Below are 16,498 nucleotides of genomic sequence, written 5' to 3'. Positions count from 1 at the left end.
GGACCATCCTTCTCTATAAGTTCTGAGGGCACAGAAAATAAAGAGAAAAACCTTATCCCCAAAGGCCTGAACAGAAAAAAAAAAATTAAACTCGCACTGCCAATAAAATAAAAACCAGAACAGTAAGCCTGAACTGGCATAGGTTCTCAGGCTGGAGACTGGGCAGTGGGGAGGAAGGGGGGCAATCTCAATCAATGAGGAGCTCAGCTATTAGTGACTGCTCAGACGCTTCAGCCCATGTGACATAGAAGTCATAACCGGGCCTCATATATAATGTCCAGATCATTAAAGACCAACACCTGCAGCGTAAGGGCAAATTAGAAAAGACTTCCTCCTGCTGATTGGAGAGATCACGAGGAGCCTCTCCAGACTTGGTCTGTGCTTTGGATTTGAAAAGAAAAGAAGCAGCTCCTCAGAATTCTGACTCTGAGCTTACCTGACCACGGCTTCTGGGTTCAAATTCACACCACCTTTGAGATTTAGATGCTTGAAACCTTTCAACATGAAAATATGGATCTGCACTAGAAATATCCTTGGGATGACCAGCACTTCCAGTTGTTGGAGGAATACAGACTCACCCAGGCCATGGAGGATTCCAACAGCTAAAACCCTGCTTACAGAGTTTATAATCCCGAAGGGTGTGCGCAGTCTGCTGGTGGGGCGTAAATTGGGACAGCTACTTCAGAGAGCAACTAACATATCCAGGAATGCTGAAGATCCTATAATCTCAGAGTTCTCTTCAGTGTATGTCTCAGAGCAAGTTATTTTCAATGAGTAATGATTAAGAAAATCAGAGCCCTAGTATTTGTAAATAGTAAGAAACTGGAAACGATATATCCGTCAGAGAATGCATTTCTATGGGATACCCATACAATGCAATATTTACAGCAGTAAAATTGTAACTGGAGCTACATGGAAAAGAGGAATTTCAAAAAAAAAAACATTTCAGAAGAATACTTTTATTCATTTAAATTTTAAGACATGCAAGATAATATATGTTGTTTATGAGAACACAGTTAGTAGAGAACTACATGAAGGGAAATGAAAAGCATCAAATACCAAGAGAATTTCCTCTGGGGAGAAAAGCTGAAATGTCCTATCTTAAACTGGGTAATGTGAATACAGGTGTTGATTGTAATCCAGTCTATACTTTTTATGCCTAAGTATGTCATAATAATGTTTAAAAGATCAGCCTTAAATTGACACGTTATGGGGCAAAGGGCAAAATGCATCCCCAGCCCTGTTCTGCATTCCTAACCAGCATCACAATCCTGTCCTTCCACCCAGTCCATGGACTTCTAGTGCAATCCACAATGCCTACCACCCCATGTGTCTAGAAAATCAGAAGTACTGGGATGATGGAATAAAACGCAAGAAGGAAAAAAAAATTTGGGCTTTTAGGATCCAGGAAACAAGAAACGTGTTGGTGAGAATTAGTGGTTAGGTGATCCTTGTTTGATGACCGAGGGTGGGAGAAATTAAATCTAGAGTGAGACTTCTGTTTCCATGGTACTGTGGTTGTGCAAGGAGCAGGAAGTCAAGAATTTAAAAAGATTTTAGAGCATTACATCTTTAATCTATTACAAACCAATTATTTTTTATATCTTTAGATAGCTAATTATTACCATTGAAAAGGCAATGATTGTTCTTTATTTGAAGTTTGTGCCCTTTTTATAACAGTACCAGTAAAAATCTGAGTCATAGAAAAGAACAGGTCAGGTGTCACTAATAACAGTTTACCCCAGCTTCATCTGCGTGAGGGCTTTACTTCTGATGCCCAAGTCTCCTATGTGTGGATTTAAAATCGTGTATGATCCTATTATTTGGGTTTGTTTGTGATTGAATTACACAGTATAGTTCATGGAAAATTTAAGTGCAGCAAGAAAAGAAAATGTCCAGCTTCCTGTCTTCAGAAAATTTGCTTTTTGGCATCTGGTCAAGTGTTTGTCGTTGGTCCAGATTCTCTTCAGGGTTTCAGGATACTCACAGTGACACTTATTTTTTCCCCCAGTGTTCCAAGAGGTTTTCATTTCAATAGTGAAATTAGTGTTTCTTTCTAACAACAAAATTTAGAGGAATGGCTTCTAACTTTTTACTCCTTTATGACTAAGAAAGTGTATTTATAAGATTGATTCTGACTGCCCTAACATTGCTTGAGAAATATTTAGTTCTGTGTTATTTCTAATGTATAAAACAGGTTTTTAAAATAATGTATGGGTTTTCTACTTTGGAAAAATAATTATTGAATTTATAGAAAAACCAAATTTAAGTGTATGTTTAATTTATCTTAATTAGGAGAAGGCTACAGAAAAGTTGCTAGAATAGAATGAAGTTATTTCCCTGGCCTGTTGTTACTGAAATTTCTGAATGAGGTTGTTAAGAGTTTTAGTTCGTTTTGTCATGTTTCTCTGAGTCCTAACGTTAAAGATGAGCATACACCAAAGCACACTTTGAAATTATATATGGGTTGAATTAGCAGTATTTTTTCAAATATGGTCCACATAGAAATTCTAATGCTCCAAATTGATTTACTTTCCTTCCTTCAGTTTTCATTTTAACAGTTGTATGCACAGAAAAGCTTTTTACCTAATGTTTATGTCAAATATACCCCAGTAGCCTGTATCTTTTAGGACTCACTTTTGGGGAAAAGAATTCATTCTAGCAAATTAAGGCAGAAAGAGATGTTACAAGGTTTTAAGTTGGTTACAAAATTATTGAGAAATTTGTAGACCCCTCTTTCAGGACCTAGTGATAAACATTTCTGGAAAGATGGTTAAAATGACACACTTAACATACCACATGCAACAAAACCCAAAGAAATGAAAAGAAAGAAAAATAGAGTTCATCTATGCTGAAATCAGGGAACAGATTAAACCCCAGGTAAAGTATTTCAAAGGCTATCTGTCAAATACAACATATTTTGAACCAACTTAGAAAGTTGGTTAATTCCATGAATTCCAGGAATTTCAACATCTACTCTGCTTCAGAACACATATGATGTGATCAATTATCAGACTATAATTTAAAAACACCTTTTTTGGAAAAAAATAAATTACTGTGATTTTAATATTAACATTGTGATAATATCCAGGTAAGCATCCAACTTTTGGTTTCAGCTCATGTCATGACCTCAGGGTCCTGGGATCGAGTGTAGTAACAGACTCCCCACTCAGAGGGAGTCTGCTTAAGGATTCTCTCTCTCCCTACCACCCTCTCCCTCTCCCCCTACCACCCTCACCACTAGCACAGTCTCTCTCTCTATCCCAAATAAATCTTTCTAAATATCCCAAAAATATTCATATTAAAATCAGTCAAATGCAGTTAAGTGAAATGGGAACTGACATGTAATAATATGTTCATATGTTTGTCATAAACCCACAGCAATTAAATTACTGTTTACACCAACATAATCATAAACAATAATAAAAATGTCGACAGGTGAAAAGGAGAGTCAAGGACATGGAGAACAGATTATTTGGGGCCAGGAATAATCACAGATTGAGATATCCCAAAGGGAAATAACAACAGGGGAACTATGCCAAAAATCTGGGGAGAAAGTTTGGCACTGGGGGAGAAACAAAGTGCTGAAAGATAAAGCTAGAGTACATTAGAAGAGACATTTTCTGAGGAAAGAGGGAAAAAGTTTAGAATACAACAGCTTTGAAATCTCAAAAATGTTAAAATATAGGCAATGTGATAGGGGATATCATAAAACATTTGAATAAGTTTCAAAATGAACAGAGCTAATGGAATTTATTTATAATTTATTCCACAAATATGCTCCCAAAGGTAAAGAATAGCATATTATTTACCATCTAATGGTGAAGTATTTATTATAGACTTATTTGTTATAATAGCAAAATACTAGAACAAGCATCTATCAATAGGTTCTATTTAAATAAATTACAGTACATCCATACAATGGAACATTGTAGTGCTATTAAAAAAAATAAATAAGTTCTTTATAAACTGATCTAGTAATTATCTCCAAGATACAGAGAATCTAAGTAACTTATAACGGATAAATATTAAACTTTGCAAATAGAGAATGCACAATATTTTATTCTCTCATATAATCTATATATATTATATAATAATGTATATACACAAACACACAAAATATTTGCAAATGCAGGAATGTTGCAGAATGTGCCCTATAATCACCATGTAATAAAACTAAAATTAAGAAGGGGTGCCTGGGGGCACCTGGGTGGCTCAGTGAGTTAAAGCCTCTGCCTTCGGCTCAGGTCATGATCCCAGAGTCCTGGGATCTAGCCCCAAATCAGGATCCCTGCTCAGGGGGTAATTTGCTTCTCCGTCTCTCTCTGCTGCTTCCCCATCCCACCCCACCACTCCACCCCCTGCTGCTCCTGCACATTTTCCCTCTCTCTCTCTCAAATAAATAAATAAAATCTTTAAAAAAGACACCTAAAACTGAGAAATGTAGAAATAACAAAACCCCAAATATTTAGAAGTTCAAAATTCATCTGGAAATGATTCTTTGATCAAAGAGGAAATCAAAACAATATCTGAAAAATAATAATGAAAATACTATATATCAAAATCTATGGAATTCAATGAACACTCTACACAGAAGATAATTTATAAATCTAAACACTTTCGTTAATAGAATAAGATTAACCAAATTATGAAATCTCCTCAAAAAGTTATCATAAATAACTCCAAAATTAACTTTAGGAAAATATAAAGGTAAAAGCTTTAATTAACAAAAAAAACAACAGAAATGATTGATCCAATAGCCCATTCTTTGGAGAAAAAAATCCAAAACAAATTAATCTTTTTGTGGTGGACAAAACGATGTACCGCCCCCCCCCAAACACACACACAAAGACATCCACATTCTAGTCCCCAGAAACAGTGAAAATCATATGTTACCTTAAATGCCAAAAGGGACTTTACAGATGTGATCGAATTAAGGATCTTGAGATGAGAGTACCCAGGATTTTCTGCATAGGCCCAACGTAATCATAAAGACCCTTATAAGGAAGAAAAGAAGGAAGCAGGAGAATCAGATTCAGAGGAAAAGAGGTCAGAAAGAGAAGTCTGAAGATGTTCTCCGCTGGCTTTGAAGATGGAGGAAAGGACGACAAGCCAGGGGATATGCAGACTGTGGAGTCTGGAAAAGACAAGGATTCCCCCCATAGTGCCTTCAGGATAGCCCTGCCAATACCTTGACTTTAGTCCCATTTCCGACTTCATGCAGACTGTTACAGAACTGTTACAGAGTAAGTTTGTGTGTATGTGTGTTCTAAGATTTTATTTATTTATTTGACAGAAAGAGAGAAAGAGGGCACAAGTAGGGGGAGCAGCAGGTAGAGGCAGAGGGAGAAGCAGACTCCCCAGTGAGCAGGGACCCCAATGCGGGACTTGATCCCAGGACACCGAGATCATGACCTGGGTGGAAGGCAAACCCCTAACCGACTAAGCCACCAGTCGCCCAGTTTGTGTTGTTTTAAGCCACTGTTCGTGATAATGTATTAAAGCAGCAATAGTAAACTAATATGCCTTCTGGCTTGCTTTTTAAAAGATAACAAAGCCACAACATAAAGTTGAGGGGGAAAGAAACCACATTTATGAATTAAATAAAAAGTTAAGAATTTTATATTATCGTGCCAATACAGGTTGGCAAAAACCCTGTTGAAATTGTTAATTTTCATATAGCTACCTCTCAAAAATTCTTGAGCGTGGATGGTTTTATTGGCTAAAATGAATTCAGGTCTTCAATCCAATCATCATTATGCCATTGAAACTGTTTCAGAGCATAAAGGAAAAGGAAGTTTTCCCAATTCCTGCTGTGACTGACATAGTGCCAACCCTCTTTCACTAGCTACATACTTTTAGAAGAAGCACCTTTAAAAAAATTACTACTCAGAATCAAATAATTGAGCATATTAATAGATCAAAATAGAAAATGGTGCATTCAGTATGGAATTCAACATTCATTTCTCAGTTTTTAAAAAGGTAAAGGTAACATTAACCTGCTAAAAATAGTAATACTAAACCAATGGCCCATACCCTAATTAAATATCAGAAACTAGGGCAAGTGTTTATCATTGTTCTTTGAGTGCTAGTGCATGAAGTCATACAAGGGAATAAAGTAAAAACCCCAAGATAATTAACTGAAGGGTTATTATGTAACTAATATAGTCTCAGACTTCACTGGCTCTTAACAACAAAATAAGGGCACATTTCCTTTCACACCCAGTTCACGTCCTGAAGTTTTCATCCCCTATAACCAAAAGTCCATTCTACTGGTTTTACTCCTTCAAATGTTTGCTGGGATTCCCCTGATGAATACTTCAGTGTTTGTCAAGTACAACTGGCAGTAGCTCAACACCCTCTACACTGCCACCCCCCATCCCCCAGGCTCCCCCACGTAAGCCACTCCTCATCCAGATCAGCTCTTAACAAGTTACTCCAGGTCACCAGCAATTCCCTACCACTTTGTCCCAGAGTGTGAGCAAAGACCTTGCCTCAGCGACCTCAGGGCTAAGGCCAGACTATGGATTTTTACAAAACTACTACTAATAAGGATAATTACAGGGTGCCTGGGTGGCTCAGTCGTTAAGCATTTGTCTTCGGCTCAGGTCATGATCTCAGGGTCCTGGGATCGAGCCGTACATCGGGCTCTCTGCTCAGTAGGGAACCTGCTTCCTCCTCTCTCTCTGCCTGCCTCTCGGCCTACTTGTGATCTTTGTCTGTCAAATAAATAAATAAAATCTTTAAAAAAAAAAAGAGGAAAAATTACAATGATGAAAAGAAAACACTTTAACTTCCTGTTGGCTATCAGTGCTGCTAGTGTCTATGCGCATGTTCCTCTGTGGGCATATGCTCTATCTTGCTCTCTTTCTACCACCCTGTTCAAAAGCCAGCCTATCACATACTGAGTGTCCATGGAGGACGGGACAGGGTTGAGGGGCTGGAGGTTGGACCCATGCCAATGGCCAATGATTTCATCAGTTGCTCCATGTAGCAGGGAGTTAGAAAACACATGGAGATTTGGGGAGAGTGGCTCAGAGAGCATGGAAGCTCCGTGCCCTTCCCCCATACCTTGCCCTACGCATCTTTTCCTTCTGGCTGTTCCTGCATTTTATCTTTTATAATGAGCCAGTAATCTAGTGAGTAGAATGTTTCTCTGAGTTCTGTGAGCAGCTCTAGCAAATTAATCAACCCAAAGGAGTGAGTCATGGGAACTTCTGATTTATAGATGGTCATAAGCACAGGTGATAACCTGGACTGTTGATTGGCATCTGAAGGTAGGGGGGTGCTGTGGAGGCTGTGGTAGGGGGAAGCAGTCCTAAAGGATTAAGCTCTTGGGGCACCTGGGTGGCTCAGTCATTAAGTGTCTGCCTTCAGCTCAGATCATGATCCTGGGGTCCTGGGATAGAGCCTCACATTGGGCTCTCTGCTCGGTGGGGAGTCTGCTTCTCCCTCTCCTGCTGACCCTGCTTGTGTTCACTCTCTAGCTGCGTTTCTCTCTGTCAAATAAATAAATAAAATCTTAAATAAATAAATAAACAAACAGACTAAGCTCTTAATCTGTGGGAGTTGACTTTATCACCAGGTAGTGTTGGAATTGAATTGAATTAATAGCTCAATGGTTGGAAGAAAAATCCCCACATCAGAATTGGTGTCAGAATCATATTTGTTTTTTTCTGGACTTCTGAAAAGGGAGTGCCCAAAAAATTTATGCTGCATTAACTGTATGGTTGTGATAATAACTATGGTGCTGATCTTCATATAATCATGATATATATGCTCTTTCAGTATAGGAAGTACTTTGTTTCCTGAATTTCATTATTTGTTCAAAAATTGTCTTTAAAATGCACAAAAGTATCTCTTTCCTCTCTCTCACTCTTTCTTTTTCTCTCTCCCTGTCCGATACCCATCAACACTTTGGTATTTGCATGAAATATCGTAAGTACTGTGGAGTTTACTTGGTTGGTTGTCTGAAATGATCTCAGTGGTAGCCTACATTTTGTAAGCTTTAAGATGCCAGAGCTTTCCTGATGTAATAAAGATGAAAGAATTTAGCCCTAGATCTGATTAAGTGGCAGAGCCAGGGAAGAGGACAGGCCCCAGGCACTAGGGCAGGCTTGGCCTGGAACCCACAAACCTGTTCTATAACTACAGAGAGAAAGGCAGGGTAGATAGTACTGGGCAATAAGTGGAGATATTTGATGAAAACTTGGGACTATTTTTCTTAATGAAATAGGAAGCTCTGTTCTCAGCTGAGTATAGGGTTGGAGGAGGAAGTTTTGGAGGTTTGGAAAGAAAAAGTAAATGGCCTATAATTGTGTAGTAAGACGGTGGGGCAGCACTAAGTTCCCACAGAGGTCAGTGGTCTGGAAATTAGAGCACAAAGAATTTCCTGTCTTTGGTCAAATTCTTATATTTTACCTTAAATTCATACTATTTTTATAGTTCTCCACACTTTTTTTTCTTATTTTAACATGTAGCAATCTAAAACCAGTCCATATTTAATCCCCCATTTCCATCGGTAAGTGAAGGAAAATCACTTGGCTTCTGGGCCAAATATAAATTTTTAAAAATCCTTTTTTATTTGCGTATTTCCACAAAAAATTTTTGTGGGCTTCTATGCTTTGCCCCCTCCAAATAACTTCTCAGTAGGAATTCCTCAGAAAGCTTGATAAGGGTGATTGAATGAGTGCAGAAGCGCCTATTGGCTGAGCGTTAAAGGATAATGGTTAGCCGTTTCAAGGGCTCCTGCTCAGCTCTCTTGCATTCAGTCAAAAAGGAAATCTGGTCCTTTGTCTCCTGGGTTCACCTTCAACAAGTGGCCACTTTATTCCTCCACATAGCTCCCATTTTAGTAATGAAGTGTGTAAGAAAGGCTAGGATTGGAATCATCTGAGTAGATACAGAAATACTAACACACATTTTCAAACATTTTGTAAATCGTAAAGACCCACACTTTCGTAAAATGTTGCAACTTTTGTTAAGTTTTTTTACAAAAAGCTGGTGAAAAAAACATATTACAGTGAAGTTTTAGCACAGAGCAGATTGTACTAAACCTGAAGAACGGTGAGGATTTTTCCAGTGGCTTCTGGGGTAATGAGTCCTTTTCACCTTTTAAGGTAGGTTAAAGTTCATCACCACAGAGGCCACCAGCCCTGGAAATGGTCTAATAGCTCAGAATCACAGGAATTTGCCCACCATTCCTGGCGGAAGTTGTCTGTCATCCCCGCCACCACCACCCCCACCCCGGCCCTCGTCAGGTTTCTCCTCTGGTCTCAGGGAAGAGAAGGTCCTCATGCACTTATCTCCTCTGCCCTTCCCCGGGGTATCAGGGGAGGTGGAGGATAAGGAGGGTCTTACTACTCCCCACCACATGCTGGTCCACCAAGCTTTCTGTAAACCACTCTTCACATCTTTCTTTGATGCTTCCTTTTGCTGTGGTTCATTCTTTTACCAGGCACTTAGCTGATCAGCTCCGGACAACTAAAGGTGAATTCCATTAGGAAACACACTGGGGAAGAAAGGAAAAGAATTTTGGCAAAATCACAAAAAGTGGATAATAATATATCAATTGGAATGGAATACTCACCCATTTCACGGGGGTGCTGTGAGAACTAATTAATGTTTGTAAAGGTCTTTGAGTTCCTTGGAGGGAAGGTGCCACCAGAGTGCTAAGCATTATTGTGAAGGGATTATGTGCACAAATACAATACCAGGAGCCAGGATATTACTAAAAATAAAGCAGAACTTTCTGTGAGGAAGGTAAGGAAGGAAATGCCTCACTGAAAAAAGCTTAACTGTCTTTTAATACAAATGCTTAGGCTACCGGGTAATGGAACAGCAAATCTGAGATTCTATTCTAAGTAAAGGATTATGTTTTCTCGGCATTGTCAAGGTGCAGTGGAACAAAACAAAATGACTGCTTTACCCAAAAGAGGGTTATAGTCTTTGAAAAAGAGATTAAGAGGATGTTTGGCTCTTGCACTGGGCAGTCCATCCAGGAGGAAAAAGGCAACAGTAAAGCAAACGTTTGTTTGCACTTGAGGGGAGGGGAGTTTTAAAAATTAAAGAAAGGAGACTGTTCCAAGTTGAAATGACTATTGGTGATTGGTCCCAATAAATCTAGTGATAAAGATTAAAGCTTGTTCAAACCCTGAGTTTGAAATTACAGGAGAAATATACTCTGGCTTGTTTGTATACAGGGAATGATCACACCAGCTGTATAAAAACAAAACAGAACAAACAAACAAACAAACAAAACCCCTCTACATTGTCCATATCGCCAGTAATACACGCCGTGATTATGGGCGGCCAGATTCTACAGTGCTTTAGATGGCCTCTTTAGACATCGGGTTAGCAAAACTGGGAGGGGAAACGGGAATGACAACGGTCTCCTTTTCAGTAACTTCTTCTTTCTGACCATTTCCTTCTCCTCCACCTGCTTATTTGTAACAAGGCCTCTGAGGTCTGAAGCAGATTAGCAAACAAATAAATCCTTTAATGTCATGGAGTACTTTCCCCAGCATAAATGGGATTAATCTGCCAGCCCAGCAAATTCTACATTTCAAATACCTCAGCTGCATAATAAGCCATTTCTGCCAATCCCCTAATTTAAGGCACAAAGGTCATTTTATTTTCACGTTTGCACTGCTTAGACTTTCTTTCTCCATTCTTCTTTCCCATTCCATCTCCAGCTCTGTTTTCTACCTTTGAAAATGTCCTGTACGCAACGTTTAGAAAAGGATCAAAGAGCACACACAATAACCTGTGGTTCTCAGAGAAGGCAGAAGGGTGAAAGAATGTGGAACATGAACCACCTTCCACCCGCCCATAGGATCCATCTCCAGAAATTCCCCAGGCAGCTTCCTTCTGGCTCTGGCTGTGGAACTCTGGTTGGGAGGACTGAACATCATGGCTAAGCCTGAGGACTAGATAGCCGTCAGTCCTTGTCGCTCAAAATTTTTGCTCTAATAAGGAGGAAACCTTGGGCAGGTTCCTACTTTGACATTTTAAGAACTAGAAATAGGATGGGACACCCAGGTGGCTCAGTCAGTTAACGTCGGCCTTTGGCTCAGGTCATAATCCCAGGGACCTGAGATTGAGTCCTGGATCGGGCTCCCATCTCAGTGGGGAGCCTGCTTCTCTCTCTCCCACTGTTTGTACTCTCCTTCTCTCTGAAAAAATAAATAATTCTTAAAAAAAAAAAAAGAAAAAACTAGAAATGGGTTGAGTTTTCTACAAATGGAGAAGGCAAGCAGAATGGCCTCTGATCTTAGAACTAAAGGGTATTTCTAACAACCATTTAACTCAGTGACTTGCCCAAGATCACAAAGTAAGAGGTAGGGACAGTTTGATGGATTACAGCCACAACTCCTGCCTGCCAGAGCCATCCTGCTCTCACCACACCATACTGCTTCCCTAAGGAAAGTATCACCATGCTGCTCTCATTCAGGAATCCAAGGGAAAAAAGACTATTTTGGGGGTATTTACTCAAAACCATTGGGTAAATTCTGACTCATATTAACATTTCCCTTTACTCACCTTTTGAAATCCGAGCGACGTGAGTCACTGAACTATTCTATCCTCTCGGTTAATGACCAAAGGGAAATGCTTCACTTTAAGAAGTAAGTCCTCATAGTTGTTACGGATACATTTCTAAGAGTCACAATGAACAAAGATATGACGAATAATGAAGCAGGAAGATCCCTGCAGCTGTGAGCCCCAGAAGTCCTCATGGCACGTGGGCCAGAGAGACTTCTCTTTCCTGAAATACAAGGTCTCCATCAGCCCTTTAAGTTAAAACAGTAGGAACAATGGGGTGAGGAAGAATGAGAATGTAAGCATGATTCTAAAGAACGGTCATGGCATCAGGACATTTTATTTCAAAACACTAAAATAGAATAACAAATGAAGAGCAGCAACATGCAGCAAGATGGGTGAATCTTAGCAATGGGATATTGAATAAACAAGAAATCCCAAAAGATTATATCTGACATGATACCCTTTATAATAGTTTAAAGCAACTAACATTTTTAAAAATAGTGAATTTTAGGATTGCAATAAAACTTTGTAGGAAGAAAAGCAAGGAAATGGGTTCAGAATTTGGGCTGATGGGTGGGGAGGTCAGGGGTCACATTTGTGGGAGAATGTATGATTAGGTGTGAGTCATTTTCTGGTCCTATTTTTGTTTTGAAAGATGGGTTCATAGATGTTTATTACATTATTGAAAAATAATGAAATAAATTTAGGCCAAATAATCACAGCCCAATGATAGCAATGTGTCACGAAGCAAGGATCTTGATTCATCTAGTTGACACAGACCAAATTTAAAAATTTTTATTATATCACTTTTATGACAGTTACATTAGTTTCTTAAGGCTGCCCTAACCCACTGAGTGGTTTGACAACAGAAACTCGGTGTCCCACATTCCTGGGGGATCTGGAAGTCCAAAATGAAGGGTTGGTTCCTTCCCAAGGCTCTGAGGAAGGTTGTGTTCCAAGCCTCTCCATGATTTGTAGATGCTGTCTTCTCCCTGTGTCTTCATGTCATCTTCTCTCTGTGCTGTCTCTGTGTCCAACTTTCCACTTTTTTTAAGACACTAGTCACATTGGATTAAGAATCCCTCTGCTGCCTTAATTTGAACACGATTACCTCTCTCAAGATCCCTTGTCCAAATGAGTCACATTCTGAGGTGACTGGGGTTAGGATTCAATATATCACTTTTGGGAGGACACAATTCAACCTATAACAACAATGTACAATACTTGTTACGATTCATGGCATTGGGAAAGAAAGAAGATAGTAATTTTCAATGTGCATCAACAAGGCAGTTTTCAAAGTGGTTTGTTTTGTTTTCATTTTGGCACTGCTGGCTTAAACACTGTTAATGGAAGAAAGCATAGAAAGGTCACCATAATACTCCAAGAATTTGCAAGAGAGAGAGAAGAGACAGACTGAGAAAGGGAGAGAGAGGGCACGAGAGAGAAGGAATCTCATTCTTTCAAACTCTTCTGAATCAATCACAGATTCACACATACCTCAAAGATATTGCAGCTTTGGGTCTAGACTACCCCAATAAAACAAACATTGCAAAAAACTGTACTCCATAATACAGAGAATTGAATGAATGTCTGGGTTTCCCAGAGCAAGAAAAGTTATGTTTATACTATACTGTAGCTTATTACATATGCAATAGTATTCTGTTTAAAAAAAGAATGTACTATCTTAATTTAAAAATACTTTACTGGTAAAAAAAAAAAATTACTTTATTGCTAACCATCATCCAAGCTTTTGGTGAGTCATAATGACTGATCACAGATCCTATAAATACAATAATAATGAAAATTTTTGAAATATTGTGAGAATTACTAAAATGGGACACAGAGACATGAAGTGAGTGCTTGCTATTGAAAAAATGGGGCCAGCAGACTTGACACAGGGTTGCCACAACCTTCAGTTAGTGAAACACACACTGTCTGTGAAGCACAGGAAAGGGAAGCATGAGAACATGACGTAGGCCTGTGGTGATTACAAATCTTTATGCTAACTTTGATTCATTCTCCTTAAACAGCTGCTGGATCCAAGTGTCCTTTCTGATATGCAACCTCTATCAACATTTAAAATGTGCCAACTTCTCTTTTTCAGAAATCAGTTGATAACACGGGTTTTTAAAAGTTAGATATACAAGGTTGTTTATGGCAACACTGTTTGTACCAACCACCACCACAACAAAAGAAACACAAATACTGTCCTAAAAAGTGTACCAGTAAGGGAATGAACAATATAGAATTAATAAGAATAGCCGAGTAATGATTGAGCATTTGCTATGTGCAAGGTCTATGCTAAGTGAACTTATATAGATCGTCTAATTTATTCCCAACAAGGTGGCTTATTTGCCCCATGTACCATTGAGGAAAGTGGGAACTAAGAGACTTGAGAGGCCAAGTAACTTGCCGGAACTCACACAGCTAGTAACCTAGCAGAGCAGGACTCAAACCAAAGAAGTACGTAAGTGAAGAAAAAAGACACTTTGGAAAATGTGTACCATGGTATAAACAGCATTTATCACTCTAAAGCAGTAGGGGTTATGGCGAAATTTTGTTTTCTTTTTTAAAAATCCAAATGTGTATCTCTCAGACCCATTCCTTCCTTCCTCTCTGTTTCCACTGTTCCCAGTTTGACCCAGGCTTCGTCATCCCATGCTTAGTGTACGCACCATTCTCCTGCTCCCCTCTTTCCTCCAAACATCCTGCATGAGCTTGGCACCTGGCAGTCACCTCCTGTCTTGCAAGGAAGCCTAACTCCCCAGGCTGGAAGTGCCTAGCCTTTTCCTTGTAATGTTTTCCTCCTGGGCTTGGCGTAATTAGAGCTGCCACGAGAAGTCTTGTCTTTCTCCTGCTCTTCCTCATCCACATTTCCACGACCTCGGGGTCCTTACACAGTTTGTACCCTCAGCCACCATGCCCTTTTCTTCTTTCTCTGCTGAGCTGAAGCCTTCAGCTCACAGCCCAAGACCTCCCACTCCATGAAACTGTCCCCCACTCTATAGCCTTCAGGGTCCTCTCCTTTCCGTGAGCACCAGTGTCATCCGCACGAATCATTTTGGCTCTTAATAAATGCTCTTGCATTATCATTTTACGATTTCACTTGTGCTTTCTTCCTTGTTAGACAGTAGCTCAGGAAGGCGGATGGGACTTATCTTCCTTTTTTGAAACTCTGTACCACTCCTCACCTTGCTTTATCTCTACCCAGTGTCCAAGAAACATACATTTAATAATACCAACGAATTAAGGTTGCTATGTTTAAATAACAACTTTATGAGTACTGTCCACAATCAAAATAATAAATAGCGTACATAAGGTAAGCTAGGAAGCATAAATTTTGCCCCAGAGTAAATCGACCTGGCATGGGTTCATGATGTAATGGTCTGTTATGCTCCTAGTCCTGTAATCCTCTAAACCTCATGCCTCATCTAACTGAGGTTTCCACTCCCGGCTTTGAGTAGAGGGAACAGATAGGACTATGGGTTAGTAGCTCTAATCAGTTTAACATGTTGACTTTGATATCCTAGCTCTTTCCTGTGACTGGGTTTCTTTCTACCTCTTTTCCAATGGACATACTTCCCACTTGTTATCCTAGTCCTTCAGTGACTGGCTTTCCCACCCCTGTATTGATCCCTCTCCATGAGTGAGGACTCCCACCGCCTGCACATTTCCTATGTCGCCATCTGCCTGGCTGGACATCTGCAGAGTTTGTACCTAGACCTTTCCTTGGATTTGGACTAGATTTAAACCTTTAGTTAATGGCATTTAAATTCCATGTACCCGGGGCACCTGGGTGGCTCAGTGGGTTAAAGCCTCTGCCTTCGGCTCAGGTCATGATCCCGGGGTCCTGGGATCAAGCCCCGCATCGGGCTCTCTGCTCAGCAGGGAGCCTGCTTCCTCCTCTCTCTCTGCCTGCCTCTCTGCCTGCCTCTCTGCCTCCTTGTGATCTCTGTCTGTCAAATAAATAAATAAATAAATAAAAATAAATAAATAAATTCCATGTACCCTTTCCTGATACACATTTATCTCCTGAATTAATACCTAATATGGGATTCATAGCAGAGAATTATTGGAATCTTCAATTTTCAAAATGTTTCTCTGTACAGGCTCAGGATTTTATAAAGCCCTTTCTTGATGAAGGGAGGCTGGTTAGCTTGATCACTGGGAGAAGATAATCCCAGTTAGGTCAAGGGACAGACTGGAGGGAACAGCACTGTTGACAAGGGAGCAGATGCCAGGCCATGCCTCTGAGCTTGCAGCACGAGGATGGGGGCCATTCCTCCCGGGCAGCCTTGCTTTGGTGACCTTGACTCTTGGCTGCCTCCACTGTCCAACCCACCCTTGAAAGTTGAGAGAATGTGAAGAAAACACTCATTCAAGGAGGAAGAACCAAAATATCCATGTGGCACCAAGAGCACTCCTGGTCCCCTACCCTACATTCAGGATCAAGGTCATTCTGCTGAGGACAATGCAGGCGGAGCTATGGTAAAGAGCTTCACCTTCACATTCAGACAGTTCTAGAATTTAATCCCAGCTCTACTGTTGACCTCCTGTGTGATCCCTGGTAAATCCCCCAACCTCACCATTCTGTCCTTGGAAGACCTGTTTTTACCCACAGAACATTTCTGACATCAGATGTGCAGGCTTTCCAGACTGAGCAATTTTCTATGGGTGCCAACAGTGTCCTACAAGTCAGTTAGATCCAGACACTAACTACCTGAACTTAGCACAAATCCTACAAGCTACTGGCTCATCCCATAAGTCTGCCCCCCATTTCAGATGCCAATTGCAAGTCCGGGTCATCTGTATTTCTGACTGACTGCCTATTAATCAGAGATTCCCATGACCCCCTCTTCAGGTTCCACAATTTGCTAGAACAGTCCACAGAACTCAGGAAGGCATCTATTGACTACCACCAGTTTACGATTAAAGGATATAGCTCAGAGGTATCCAA

Source organism: Enhydra lutris, unplaced genomic scaffold (genome assembly GCF_002288905.1).
Source record: "Enhydra lutris kenyoni isolate GAN:26980312 unplaced genomic scaffold, ASM228890v2 scaffoldscaffold3, whole genome shotgun sequence".
Lineage (NCBI taxonomy): Eukaryota > Metazoa > Chordata > Mammalia > Carnivora > Mustelidae > Enhydra > Enhydra lutris.
Note: the sequence above shows the minus strand (reverse complement) of the source record.